At 44.2% G+C, this 15,114-nt stretch overlaps 1 long non-coding RNA gene across 1 annotated transcript; it reads right to left on the bottom strand.

Annotated features, from left to right (window-relative positions):
- Positions 1-670: 670 nt before the first annotated feature.
- On the bottom strand, positions 671-2,341 carry LOC139836057 (uncharacterized). Its single transcript, XR_011751943.1, has 2 exons — positions 2,226-2,341; positions 671-918 (listed from the first exon to the last, which is right to left on the bottom strand). It is a non-coding gene; the product is annotated as an uncharacterized lncRNA (long non-coding RNA).
- Positions 2,342-15,114: the final 12,773 nt, after the last annotated feature.

Raw genomic sequence — 15,114 nt, 5'->3', positions numbered from 1 at the left:
TGCCCGGGATACCCCAACCTTTGATGTAGAGGTTTTCCAAGACTTCCCTTGGTTGAGAAAATGAACTGTCATGGCACCTCCAACCATTTGCATCTACGCCCGGGTGGCGAGGGTATCCAAGGGCACTTCCAAACTTTGCCAAGTTAGACTCAAGGAGCCTTTCATGAGACATCCACCGGAATGTTTTAGCTTCATCTGAATCAAAGTGGACGGTGGCATAGAATTGTTGGATCAACCCGATATCATAATCCTTGTTGAGCTCCATAATGGGATAGAGCCCAAACTCACCACACATAGCATAGGCTTCTTCAAAGTACCTAGAAGCGGCCATCTTGCTGGTGTCAATAGCATGTTGAGGGGCTACCCCCTTCTTGAATGGCACATACACCTCATAGAAAATCTCCTCTTGAGTCTTGTTGTGGAACCGCTTATCCCCAACCCTATTGTTCCGAGGGGTGAGGTAAGGGTTCATGTCACGGAGCTCCTTGTACTCAAGATACTACAAGTTCTTCACGGATACATGGATATTCTTTGTGACGCCCCGGAACCGGTACCATGAGGATTCCAGCGATCCCGCCGAAATCCGCACGATATCGATCCAGAGACGCCCTCCGACACGACGTGCGCGACAAATCACACACGTGGTGCCAGAGGAATTAACACGAGCAGTAACATTACAACAGGATTACAATAGAGCCCACAAGATACATATATTACAACAACGACTCCAACGAGTCAAGATACAAATATACAATACAAAGATCCAAATCATATAGAAGATCGAATACATCCGAGTACGGACAAGATGCAAATTGGACTAAGAGTCCTGAAGATAACCAGTGGCGTCCATAACCCTGCCCAGGCCAAGCCGGAAGGGTAACCTTGCTAACGTCGTCTTCTTCGAACATATCTTCATACCTGCCCGGTTATATCCCGTAGAAGCAGCAATAAGTACGGGTTCGTACTTAGCAAGACTTCAAGGCGTATAAGCATTCGTCAACCAGTCATCCTTTGTACTTGAGGCACGCAGGGGACTTAGAGGACGCAAGAGGAACGTCATGGATAATATGGTGGGGTTAAGCGGCAGCGCGCAAGCACTAAAAACCTATAGAGACACTCTACAACATTCGTCTAATCAGAGTAGATAAGAGAGCGCAAAAGCTAACAGTTCTAAACTCTGCAAACATAACACAACCAAGGTGTTCCCCCTTCGCCAAGAAGTACTAACAAAGGTACTCACACGGTTGTCAAGTTTTAACCATTTATTATTAGAGTTGTGCTAACTTACTACACAAGTTATTATGATTGAAACAACATGTGTAAGTTGTCTATGGTCAAGTCATACAGCTCCAAGTCGTCCATAACCGCGGACGCGGCTTATCGATAAGATTGTAACCCTGCAGGGGTGCCCAAATGTGCCCACACGCACGATCAACCCACTTACGACAGGTGGATATCACGACACGCACTCTCCTTCACTACAACAATGTCCAGGAAGCCACCTAACTAAGTTAACCCGAATCAGAGTCCGGCCGACTCTCCGAGACGGACCTAGCTGTTGCGAGAACGGCTAAGAGGATCAGAGCCCACTAGAGGATGACCTCTTAACAATGCGGACCGCACCTACGAGCGTGCAAGAGACAACGGGGTTACAAGGCACTCACGGCTTCCCCAAAAGTAACATCATATCATCTGACCACAAAGAAACATGCTTGCACGCCCGGGAGAAACAAAACAAACATCCAAACTAGTTGTGGCCACTGGACAAAGCTGTAGATTCCGGCAGTGGTCGAGGGGAGACCCGGTAAGCATACCCACGTGTGGTTAGAGCGCTCAGTCTCGGAACAGATAACAAGAACTCGGGATCCTAAGATATTTAGGAAACACAAGTGAGCCGTCGCAAAACGAGCAGCTGACCCACCGATGCCTCCGCTAAACAAATATCAACAACTAAAGTAACCATGATTCTTCCCAACATATAACCCGATAAGATAACAATAACGGTAACGAGATAAAACAACACTAGCATGCACTACGACTCGCAAGGGCAGACTCGATAACCAAACAATAGCCGTAGGAGGTGGTGGTGGCAATATGGGCTGCTTAAGGTAACAAGTGGAAAGGACACGTGACAAGAACGCAACTTAAGGATAGCATAAGGGAGAAGGCAAAATAAAATAGGTGAGCGACTTCTGCAGGGGCAGGAGTATAGGGGAAATGCTTGCCTGTTAAAGCTTGCCGAGGAACATCCGGAGAACTTGTCGTATCTCACCACACCACTTCGTGATCCTATCCGGGAAGAAGAAAAGAGCTACAACAACCAACGGATGCACATCTTACTACTACGGCTAAAGAAGAATCAGCATGAGCAAGATGATATGCATGACATGGCATAGATGGCGCAATGCATCTTATCCAATTTAATCGGAGTCGGAACCCCGGACACATAAATTAGGTTGGAGTTGCATTTTCTATCGTCAAATTTAAGGGTGGATTAGCATGGTACGACATGGCAAGGGTGCGCTACTTCAAAGTTAAATGGAACCGGGACAACATATATATAATATCCCACATATTCCATATGTTCCATATTAGGTGATAATGCAAACTATCACGAAATTATATGATGCATGATGCAACAGCAAGCATGGATGGCATATTAATGTTCCTTGTAATTTTCTGAACATTTTTCATATATAACATATTTTATTTGGAGCTATAGTTTAAAAGTTATGAAATAGACAGATTTGCAAAATAATAAAAGACAGAGTAAAAGGGATTGGGCTGGATCTGGAAAATGGCCTGCTACCTGGCCGGCGGGAGGAAAGCTGGCGCGTGTGGGCCGGCCCACTTCTGGCGTGCACGCGGCGACGGGAAGCTACGGGCCGCGCGGGCGGCGGCTGCACTCGAAGAGAAATGGGTCGAGGCCTAGTAAACGCTGGATCTGGATCAAGGAATCAGAGATCAAAAATGATGGCTTAAATTAGCCAAAGTGGGGATTTGATCCCAGGGCGCACGGGTCAAGGAGCAAGGGTGTTACCACTGGGCTAAAGCTGCTGTTGTTGATGAACATGGGCTTCGTGACAAGTTGAAGCAGAAACGAGCGGAGGTAGGGGCCATGGCGGACACTTGCAGACGAGCTCGGGGACGACGGAGACGGGACGAACCAGGATGCGAGAGATGGCGTCGGGGGTGCGGCTCGACGCGGGGAAGGAGGTGGTGTGCTCGGTTTGGCCTGAGGAGGACGAGGGTGGCTGGAATTGACGCCGGAGTATGGCGGCCATGGTGAAGAAACGGCGGCGGTGCGGGTGCTTCAAGGCGTCGTGGGTCGATTCCTCGCAGAGGGAGGTAGAGGACGTTGAGGCGCTTCTGGTGGTGGTCTCAGATCGTCGGGGGATGGACCATAGCGGCGGCGCCATGGCGAGGTGGAGGAGGTACTGTGGGGTTTTCCCCTTCATTTTGTTCACAGAGAGAGGAGTAAGATGGGAAGAAGAGGAGGAAGATGGCGGCGCGAGAGAGGAGATGGTCTAGGGTTTGCTCTGGCTTGGATGGGGATTAAAGGGAGGGAAAAGGAGGTGGTGGTTGAGGTGTTGTGGTCACAGAGGGAGGACAGCGCCATGTGCGTGCGTCGCTCCCGTCGTTGTCCAGCGAGGATGAAAAAGAAGGGATAGAGTGCTTGCGAAGGGGTACTCGGGCCAGGTGGGTTGGGCCGAAGGGGAGAGAAAAGGGCCGCCGGGAAAAGAGAGGAAACAGGCCAGGGAAGAGAGGTAAGGGAAAGAGAGGCCCAGGTTAGGGGGTTAGGGTTTGTTTTTATAAAAACTCTTTCAATTTTATTTTCAAACTGTTTTGTAAACTGGTTTTAAAATAGTTCAAGCAAATTTGAATTTTGAATGCAGAGATGGAGAGAGAGAAAAACAAAATAGTTTGACTTAATAAAATAATTTTATTTATTAAAACATAGATGATATGATGCATATGCCATGATGATGCACTAAAAGAGAAAGAACAAACAAATCTAATAGGGGTGCTACCCGGGGCCGTTACATTCTTGCCTCGAACAGCGGGTGACTTATGCCTCTGAGCAGCTTGCTGACGAGCGGTGAGCTTGGATGGTCTAGTTTGCTCAAGTTCTTCCTCAATCTCGTCCACCGGACCTTTGTTCCTCTTCTTGGAAGTACCTGGGATGGAATCAACAGGATAGGAATGATAAATGAGTGCACACTAGCAAGAAAGCCAAAAACCAGAGCCTGCACAGGATATTGAGTAACAGCAGAAAAATTTGCCAGGCCGGAAGTTCCGGTGAGAACCGGCGGAAGTTCCGCCCGGGGCGGAAGTTCCGCCGTGTAGAGCCGGAACATCCGGCTGTTCGAAAACAGCAGCAGTTTCTCACCAGATCTGCGGCAATGGCTCGTCTAACCGCATTACCACAACATCCCATGCAAGATCTAGTCAAGGAAAGGCATCTAGAGATGTTCTACCATAGCTTTGCCTAGAGTATGCCCTATAGTTCATCTAGTGAGGTCTACCCACACATAGAGAGGGAGAGGGCACAAACCGGGGGGAGCCATGGAGGAGAAGAGGGAGGGGATGCCAATCCACGGAGCCGATCCGGCGGAGGTCGCCGGAGGAGGGAGATCCGGCCGGAGGGAGGAGCAGCCGCCACGGGGAGAGAGAAGAATGTTGAAAGGATATTCATCGGATCCATCATGAATCCGTGGTTGATCTTGTCCTTGATCTTGTCCTTGATCTTGCACACAAGAGTGAGGGTTTTGTTCTTGTTCTTGGGTTGGTGCATTATTTGCTTCAAGAGATGGGGTTTGTTGATGTTGAGAAGATGAGGGCTCCACCGTGGTAGAGCATAGTCCTTCCCGAGACGCCACACCGTGTCCCTCAATGGGGCGGAAAAATCCCACGCCCATTCTTACTATGGCATCTTGAGGTATTTCATCACCTGCACATACATCAACTTGCCCCACTTGGGAGCCATCATTTTCTTCGAACCTCACACTACAAGATTCAATGATAATCCCGGAGGACACATCAAAGACTCTATAAGTGTGAGATTCGGCACCGTAACCAACAAATATACCCTCCAAAGCTTTAGGAGCAAATTTAGACAAACAAACTCCTTTGATTTTGTAGAAACACTTACAACTGAACACCTTGAAGTATGAGATATTAGGCTTGTTGCCGGTGAGTATTTCATATGGAGTCTTGTTCAATCCCTTGCGGAGATAGAGCCGGTTGGAAGAGTGGCAAGCGGTGGAGATGGCTTCGGCCCAAAAATTATAGCGGGATTTATACTCCGCCATCATAGATCTTGCCATATCCATAAGAGTCCGGTTCTTCCTCTCCACAACACCATTTTGTTGAGGGGTGTAAGCAGCGGAATATTGATGACGAATCCCCTCATCACTAAGAAAGTCATTGAGTGTATAGTTCTTGAACTCGGAGCCGTTGTCACTTCTTATTGCCATAATGAGGAGGTTGTGTTGTCGTTGCACCTCGGTAGCAAAGTCAATGAATATTTGTTGAGTCTCATCTTTCGTCTTGAGAAAGTAAACCCAAGTGTATCTTGAGTAGTCATCAACAATCACCAAGCAATGTTTCTTCGCACCAAGACTTGCGTGAGTAACGGGACCAAAGAGATCCACATGATGGAGCTCCAAGATCCTCTTGGAAGAGATGATAGTCTTGCTTGGATGCGGAGAGTCATGCATTTTGCCTTCAACACAAGCCCTACAAACACGATCTTTGGCAAAAGACACATTTTCCATTAGTCCCACAATATGGTTCCCCTTGTGAAGACTTTGCAAAGTTCTCATGTTGACATGGGCCAAGCGGCGATGCCACAACCAACCCACATCCGCCTTTCCGAATAGGCACATCGCACTTGAAGTGGTGGTCCCCGAAAAGTCCACCACATACAAGTTATGTTCGCGATACCCAACGAAAGCGACTTTTAGAGTCTTGCTCCACAAGAGGACCACAATATCATTATCAATAAAGACGGCGAAACCCATCTTGCCAAGGGCGGAAACGGAAAGCAAATTGTAACCAAGGGTTTTGACAAGCATGACATCCACAAGAGTAATGTTGTGAGCAACCACAACCTTGCCAAAACCCATTACCTCGGATGTAGAATTATCGCCAAAGGAGACGGTGATATTATTTATATTGGGCCTCAACTCCTTGACGAGGTTCTTGCCGCCGGTCATATGACTTGTACATCCACTATCAAGTACCCATTTTGACCCTCCGGCGGCATAGTCCTACATGAGATCAATTCTTGGATTTAGGTACCCATTTCTCAATGGGTCCTCTTTTGTTAGCAACAAGGGTCTTTGGGACCCAAATAGACCAAGCAACATAACCATCATATGGGCCAACATATTTAGCATAAACATCACCATAGTAATCTTTAAATAGAACATAGTGAGGGTTAGCATTTCCCGCATCATTATCATTAATGGTTTTGCCCTTTGGGGCTTCACCCTTAGTGATATCTTTCTTCTTCTCTTGTGCGGGCTTGGCCTTTTGCTTGTTTGTCTTCTTTGCCTTGGCATTAAAACCAAGGCCCTCCTTCCCATTGTTTGATCTTTGCTTACTCAAAAGATCATCCAACGAAAGTTTACTTTGGGGAGAGGAGGCCTTAGCAAGTTCATCCTTCAACCTAGCATTTTCCTCAATAACATTTGCATGATCACATGAAGGGGTAGAGGAACTAGGCACATCATATGAAGCAAGCCTAATTTGAAGTTGCTCATTTGACTTGGATAGGAGAGTGTATTCACTCTTCAAAGCTTTGTGAGCTTTGTCTAGTTCATCTAGATCCTTCACAAGTTTCTCATGATCAACACCAAATTGGGTCTTTTCCTTTTTAAGCACTTTATTCTTAGCCCTAGCAAGATCTCTAGCTTTAGTGAGCTTGTTAATTTTATCTTGAGGCTCTTCAATATTTTCTAGCCTCTCTTCAAGAGAAGCTATGGTTTCTTGACTTTCCTCAAGAGCATTTTTAAGAGCATTTATTTCAAGAGAGTCTTCTCTCTCTATTTGACATTTTTTCTCAAGAGTATCACTTAGTTGTGCTATACGAACCATGAGATTGAAACATGCTTTTTAGTGTTACCTTATAAGTTAAGAATGAAATCATCAAACTCTAGCATTTCTTGTTTCACTTTTAGACTAGCATGATCAACCCCTAGATCACTTGATATGTTAGGCATAGAGGGGCTAGTAGATAATACCTCGGAGGATTTAGCCATGAGACAACTTTCTTCCTCCACATGAATGACCTCATTGGGGGATTCACTTGGTGATGAAGAGTTAGTGGAGAGAGAGGCAAGAGCGACCAATCCATTAGAGGTTGCATCTTCTTCATCATCAACATCATCATCTCCGGAGGTATATTCTTCTTGAATTGATAGCACAATAGATGTGTCCAAGGAGGACCTTGCCATCAAGCAATGTGCATTCTTGATATGAGGATTCTCATTGGGGGACTCAAAGAGAGATGAAGAGGGATGTTGGTAGTGGCAATGGCGGCCACTTCCTTTGAGCTTTCTTCTCCTTCATCACCACTAGAACTTTCAACTTCATCGGAAGAATATTCTTCCCTAGTCACTAGCACAACTCTTGAGGGCCTCTTGCCCTTCTTGGTCTTGTTGCTGTAGAATTTCTTGTTGGGGGCTTTCAAATATTTGCCCTTTGTGTCTTTGCTCTTGTCCTTGGGAATGAGCCTTCCATTATGAAGCTCTCTATTCTCATAGGGGCATTCGGCAATGAAGTGGCGCTTGTCATCACAATTGTAGCATGATCTTGTCTTTGGACCAAAGCTAGTGAACCCACTTTTGTGGTTTCTCTTGATGTTGTCTTCCTTGGCCTTGGAGGGATCAACCCAAAAGGACTTTACATGGAAGGCCATGTGATCATGGTAGTGGCATTCCAAATCTTCCGGATAGGACATACTCCAAGATGCCCTATAATGTTCTTGAGGGTGCACTTCTTCTACGGGGTTGACCATCAAGGCAAGGTTGTTCCCTTTTGACATACCAATGGCAGGATTGCGAGAATCATGAGAGTTTTGCTCGAGCACCTTGAGGGCTTGTGATGCGTGCAGTTGACACACGTCCGTTGGGAACCCCAAGAGGAAGGTGTGATGCAGACAGTAGCAAGTTTTCCCTCAGAAAGAAACCAAGGTTTATCGAACCAGGAGGAGCCAAGAAGCACGTTGAAGGTTGATGGCGGAGGGATGTAGTGCGGCGCAACACCAGGGATTCCGGCGCCAACGTGGAACATGCACAACACAACCAAAGTACTTTGCCCCAACGAAACAGTGAGGTTGTCAATCTCACCGGCTTGCTGTAACAAAGGATTAACCGTATTGTGTGGAAGATGATTGTTTGCAGAAAACAGTAAAGAACAATTGCAGTAGATTGTATGCGATGTAAAGAATAGGACCGGGGTCCACAGTTCACTAGAGGTGTCTCTCCCATAAGATAAATAGCATGTTGGGTGAACAAATTACAGTCGGGCAATTGACAAATAGAGAGGGCATGACAATGCACATACATGATATGATAAATATAGTGAGATTTAATTGGGCATTACGACAAAGTACATAGACCGCTATCCAGCATGCATCTATGCCTAAAAAGTCCACCTTCAGGTTATCATCCGAACCCCTTCCGGTATTAAGTTGCAAACAACAGACAATTGCATTAAGTATGGTGCGTAATGTAATCAACAACTACATCCTTGGACATAGCATCAATGTTTTATCCCTAGTGGCAACAGCACATCCACAACCTTAGAACTTTACGTCACACGTCCTGCATTTAATGGAGGCATGAACCCACTATCGAGCATAAATACTCCCTCTTGGAGTTAAGAGCAAAAACTTGGCCAGAGCCTCTACTAATAACGGAGAGCATGCAAGATCATAAACAACACATAGGTAATAGATTGATAATTAACATAACATAGTATTCTCTATCCATCGGATCCCGACAAACACAACATATAGCATTACAGATAGATGATCTTGATCATGTTAGGTAGCTCACAAGATCCAACAATGAAGCACATAAGGAGAAGACGACCATCTAGCTACTGCTATGGACCCATAGTCCAGGGGTGAACTACTCACTCATCACTCCGGAGGCGACCATGGCGGTGAAGAGTCCTCCGGGAGATGATTCCCCTCTTCGGCAGGGTGCCGGAGGCGATCTCCAGAATCCCCCGAGATGGGATTGGCGGCGGCGGCGTCTCAGTAAGGTTTTCCGTATCGTGGCTCTCGGTACTGGGGGTTTCGCGACGAAGACTTTAAGTAGGCGGAAGGGCAACGCGGGGGGCCACACGAGGGCCTTCCTTTCCCCCTCGGTCTTCTGGAAGCTTCGTGCAAAATAGGACCCTGGGCGTTGATTTCGTCCAATTCCGAGAATATTTCCTTTGTAGGATTTCTGAAACCAAAACAGCAATGACAAACAAAGAATGGCTCTTCGGCATCTTGTTAATAGGTTAGTGCCGGAAAATGCATAAATACGACATATAATGTGTATAAAACATGTAGATATCATCAATAATGTGGCATGGAACATAAGAAATTATCGATACGTCGGAGACGTATCAGCATCCCCAAGCTTAGTTCCTGCTCGTCCAGAAGCGGTGTAAACGATAACAAAGATAATTTCTGGAGTGACATGCCATCATAACCTTGATCATACTATTGTAAGCATATGTAATGAATGCAGCGATCAAAACAATGGTAATGACATGAGTAAACAAATGAATCATAAAGCAAAGACTTTTCATGAATAGTACTTCAAGACAAGCATCAATAAGTCTTGCATAAGAGTTAACTCATAAAGCAATAAATCAAAGTAAAGGTATTGAAGCAACACAAAGGAAGATTAAGTTTCAGCGGTTGCTTTCAACTTATAACATGTATATCTCATGGATATTGTCAATGTAAAGTAATATAACAAGTGCAATATGCAAGTATGTAGGAATCAATGCACAGTTCACACAAGTTTTTGTTTCTTGAGGTGGAGAGAGATTGGTGAACTGACTCAACATAAAAGTAAAAGAAAGGTCCTTCAAAGAGGAAAGCATCGATTGCTATATTTGTGCTAGAGCTTTTATTTTGAAAACATGAAACAATTTTGTCAACGGTAGTAATAAAGCATATGTATCATGTAAATTATATCTTACAAGTTGCAAGCCTCATGCATAGTATACTAATAGTGCCCGCACCTTGTCCTAATTAGCTTGGACTACCGGGATCATCGCAATACACAAGTTTTAACCAAGTGTCACAAAGGGGTACCTCCATGCCGCCTGTACAAAGGTCTAAGGAGAAAGCTCGCATTTTGGATTTCTCGCTTTTGATTATTCTCAACTTAGACATCCATACCGGGACAACATGGACAACAGATAATGGACTCCTCTTTAATGCATAAGCATGTAGCAACAATTAGTGTTCTCATATGAGATTGAGGATATATGTCCAAAACTGAAACTTCCACCATGATTCATGGCTTTAGTTAGCGGCCCAATGTTCTTCTCTAACAATAGGCATGCTCTAACCATTAAGTGGTAGATCTCCCTTACTTCAGACAAGACGGACATGCATGGCAACTCACATGATATTCAACAAAGAGTAGTTGATGGCTTCCCCAGGAACATGGTTATCGCACAACAAGCAACTTAATAAGAGATAAAGTGCATAAGTACATATTCAATACCACAATAGTTTTTAAGGCTATTTTGTCCCATGAGCTATATATTGCAAGGCGAATGATGGAAATTTAAAGGTAGCACTCAAGCAATTTACTTTGGAATGGCGGAGAAATACCATGTAGTAGGTAGGTATGGTGGACACAAATGGCATAGTGGTTGGCTCAAGGATTTTGGATGCATGAGAAGTATTCCCTCTCGATACAAGGTTTAGGCTAGCAAGGTTTATTTGAAACAAACACAAGGATGAACCGGTGCAGCAAAACTCACATAAAAGACATATTGTAAACATTATAAGACTCTACACCGTCTTCCTTGTTGTTCAAAACTCAATACTAGAAATTATCTAGACTTTAGAGAGACCAAATATGCAAACCAAATTTTAGCAAGCTCTATGTATTTCTTCATTAATGGGTGCAAAGTATATGATGCAAGAGCTTAAACATGAGCACAACAATTGCCAAGTATCAAATTATCCAAGACATTTTAGAATTACTACATGTAGCATTTCCCGATTCCAACCATATAACAATTTAACGAAGAAGATTCAACCTTCGCCATGAATACTATGAGTAAAGCCTAAGGACATATTTGTCCATATGCAACAGCGGAGTGTGTCTCTCTCCCACACAATGAATGCTAGGATCCATTTTATTCAAACAAAAACAAAAACGAAAACAAAAAGACGCTCCAAGCAAAGTACATAAGATGTGACTGAATAAAAATATAGTTTCAGGGGAGGAACCTGATGATGTTGTCGATGAAGAAGGGGATGCCTTGGGCATCCCCAAGCTTAGACGCTTGAGTCTTCTTAAAATATGCAGGGGTGAACCACCAGGGCATCCCCAAGCTTAGAGCTTTCACTCCTCTTGATCATAGTATATCATACTCCTCTCTTGACCCTTGAAAACTTCCTTCACACCAAACTTCAAGCAAACTCATTAGAGGGTTAGTGCATAAAAATTCACATGTTCAGAGGTGACACAATCATTCTTAACACTTCTGGACATTGCACAAAGCTACTGGACATTAATGGATCAAACAAATTCATCCAACATAGCAAAAGAGGCAATGCAAAATAAAAGGCAGAATCTGTCAAAAACAGAACAGTCCGTAAAGACGAACCTGGACGGGGCACTTAACTTGCTCAAATGGAAAAACTCAAAACTAATGAAAGTTGCGTACATATCTGAGGATCACGCACGTAAATTTGCAGATTTTTTAGATTTTTTTACAGAGACTTCTGCGCGAATTCGTGATAGACAGCAATGTTGTTTCTGTGCAGCAATCCAAATCTAGCATCAACTTTACCATAGAGACTTTACTTGGCACAAAAACATGATAAGGAGAGGTTGCTACAGTAGTAAACAACTTCCAAGACTCAAATATAAAACAAAGTACTGTAGTAAAAACATGGGTTGTCTCCCATAAGCACTTTTCTTTAATGCCTTTCAGCTAGGCGCAGAAAGTGTAAATCAACTATTATCAAGAGATGAAGCATCGACATTACCTTGGGTGTTGGGAGTTGCCTCAACAATGCATTGTATCTGGTCTATATAAGTAACTCCTCTTTATACGCTTTTAGGCTTACTATTCTCATCAAACAAATTTTCAGGAACAAGCCAAGCATAATTATTTTCTAGAGCTTCATGCATTCCTAGGAGCTTACTAGGTATCGGTGCTTTAATTTCCTTACCATCATTAACATTACTAGTGTACCTTATTCTATCCATGTCCATCTTTTCAAGTGTTCTTTTAAAATCAGGGAACATACCAAGCCTCTTATGCTTGATAAAAACTTTCCTAGCTTCTTTAACTATATCTTCAAATTCTCTAGCAAGGACTTTTAAAACAAAATTTCTCTTTTCTCCCATCTCCATATCAGAAAGTGTAAGAAACATATGTTGTATTATGGGATTGAGATTAACAAATTTAGTTTCCAACATGTGTACTAAACAAGCAGAAGCACTTTCATAAGTAGGAGCAACTTTTAATAATGGTATATCTTCAAAATCTTCATCCATACTAACATGGGTGAAAAATGCTTCTATATTATCTCTTCCAATGATAGACCCTTGTCCTACCGGTATTTTTTTAGAGTGTAATTAGGAGGAAACATGATGAAATAAACAAAAGGTAAATAAAGTAAATGCAAGTAACTAATTTTTTTGTGTTTTTGATATAGAGAACAAGACAGTAAATAAAGTAATGCTAGCAACTAATTTTTTTGTATTTTGATATAATGCAGCAAACAAAAAAAGTAAATAAAATAAAGCAAGACAAAAACAAAGTAAAGAGATTGGATTGTGGAGACTCCCCTTGCAGTGTGTCTTGATCTCCCCGGCAACGGCGCCAGAAAAAGAGCTGGCGTGTAGTTGACGTGGGAGTTAGAAATCTTTGTGGTGTAACTTCTCTTCAGGTCCCCAGCAACGGCGCCAGAAAAAGAGCTTGATGCGTGCAGTTGACACACGTCCGTTGGGAACCCCAAGAGGAAGGTGTGATGCAGACAGTAGCAAGTTTTCCCTCAGAAAGAAACCAAGGTTTATCGAACCAGGAGGAGCCAAGAAGCACGTTGAAGGTTGATGGCGGAGGGATATAGTGCGGCGCAACACCAGGGATTTCGGCGCCAACGTGGAACCTGCACAACACAACCAAAGTACTTTGCCCCAACGAAACAGTGAGGTTGTCAATCTCACCGGCTTGCTGTAACAAAGGATTAACCGTATTGTGTGGAAGATGATTGTTTGCAGAAACAAGATAAAGAACAATTGCAGTAGATTGTATGCGATGTAAAGAATAGGACCGGGGTCCACAGTTCACTAGAGGTGTCTCTCCCATAAGATAAATAGCATGTTGGGTGAACAAATTACAGTCGGGCAATTGACAAATAGAGAGGGCATGACAATGCACATACATGATATGATAAATATAGTGAGATTTAATTGGGCATTACGACAAAGTACATAGACCGCTATCCAGCATGCATCTATGCCTAAAAAGTCCACCTTCAGGTTATCATCCGAACCCCTTCCGGTATTAAGTTGCAAACAACAGACAATTGCATTAAGTATGGTGCGTAATGTAATCAACAACTACATCCTTGGACATAGCATCAATGTTTTATCCCTAGTGGCAACAGCACATCCACAACCTTAGAACTTTCTCACATCGTCCTGCATTTAATGGAGGCATGAACCCAGTATCGAGCATAAATACTCCCTCTTGGAGTTAAGAGAAAAAACTTGGCCAGAGCCTCTACTAATAACGGAGAGCATGCAAGATCATAAACAACACATAGGTAATAGATTGATAATTAACATAACATAGTATTCTCTATCCATCGGATCCCGACAAACACAACATATAGCATTACAGATAGATGATCTTGATCATGTTAGGCAGCTCACAAGATCCAACAATGAAGCACATAAGGAGAAGACGACCATCTAGCTACTGCTATGGACCCATAGTCCAGGGGTGAACTACTCACTCATCACTCCGGAGGCGACCATGGCGGTGAAGAGTCCTCCTGGAAATGATTCCCCTCTCCGGCAGGGTGCCGGAGGCGATCTCCAGAATCCCCCGAGATGGGATTGGCGGCGGCGTCACAGTAAGGTTTTCCGTATCGTGGCTCTCGGTACTGGGGGTTTTGCGACGAAGACTTTAAGTAGGCGGAAGGGCAACACGGGGGGCCACACGAGGGCCCCAGACGCTAGGGCCGCGCGGCCAAGACCTGGGCCGCGCCGCCCTAGTGTGGCGGCGCCTCGTGGCCCCACTTCCTTTCCCCCTCGGTCTTCTGGAAGCTTCGTGCAAAATAGGACCCTGGGCGTTGATTTCGTCCAATTCCGAGAATATTTCCTTTGTAGGATTTCTGAAACCAAAAACAAATGACAAAGAATCGGCTCTTCGGCATCTTGTTAATAGGTTAGTGCCGGAAAATGCATAAATACGACATATAATGTGTATAAAACATGTAGATATCATCAATAATGTGGCATGGAACATAAGAAATTATCGATACGTCGGAGACGTATCAGCTTGCATCTCGTGCACGGCTTCTTGAGACGTGAGAGAGGAATAGCATTCTCTCCCAACAAGGGTCTTGACATCAATGGGTACAAACGGCATCATGCATTCAATGAACTTCTCCTTGATCCAAGAGTCATTGATGTGGGTGGCACCAATAAGCCGGAAGGAATCGGCAACGGTGAGAAGTCTTCCATACATGACTTGATGATCTTCATCCGGTAGCCTCATGAACCCTTCGGCTTGATTCCGAAGAGCATTATACTTGTTCCTACTCGTGCTCTCACTTCCAATGCAACTAGCGGCCAAACCTTCCCAAGCTTCCTTGGCGGTGGTGTAGTTCCGAACACG

This window comes from Lolium perenne, chromosome 2 (genome assembly GCF_019359855.2).
Source record: "Lolium perenne isolate Kyuss_39 chromosome 2, Kyuss_2.0, whole genome shotgun sequence".
NCBI classification, from domain to species: domain Eukaryota; kingdom Viridiplantae; phylum Streptophyta; class Magnoliopsida; order Poales; family Poaceae; genus Lolium; species Lolium perenne.
This window is presented reverse-complemented; position numbering and strand designations above follow the sequence as displayed.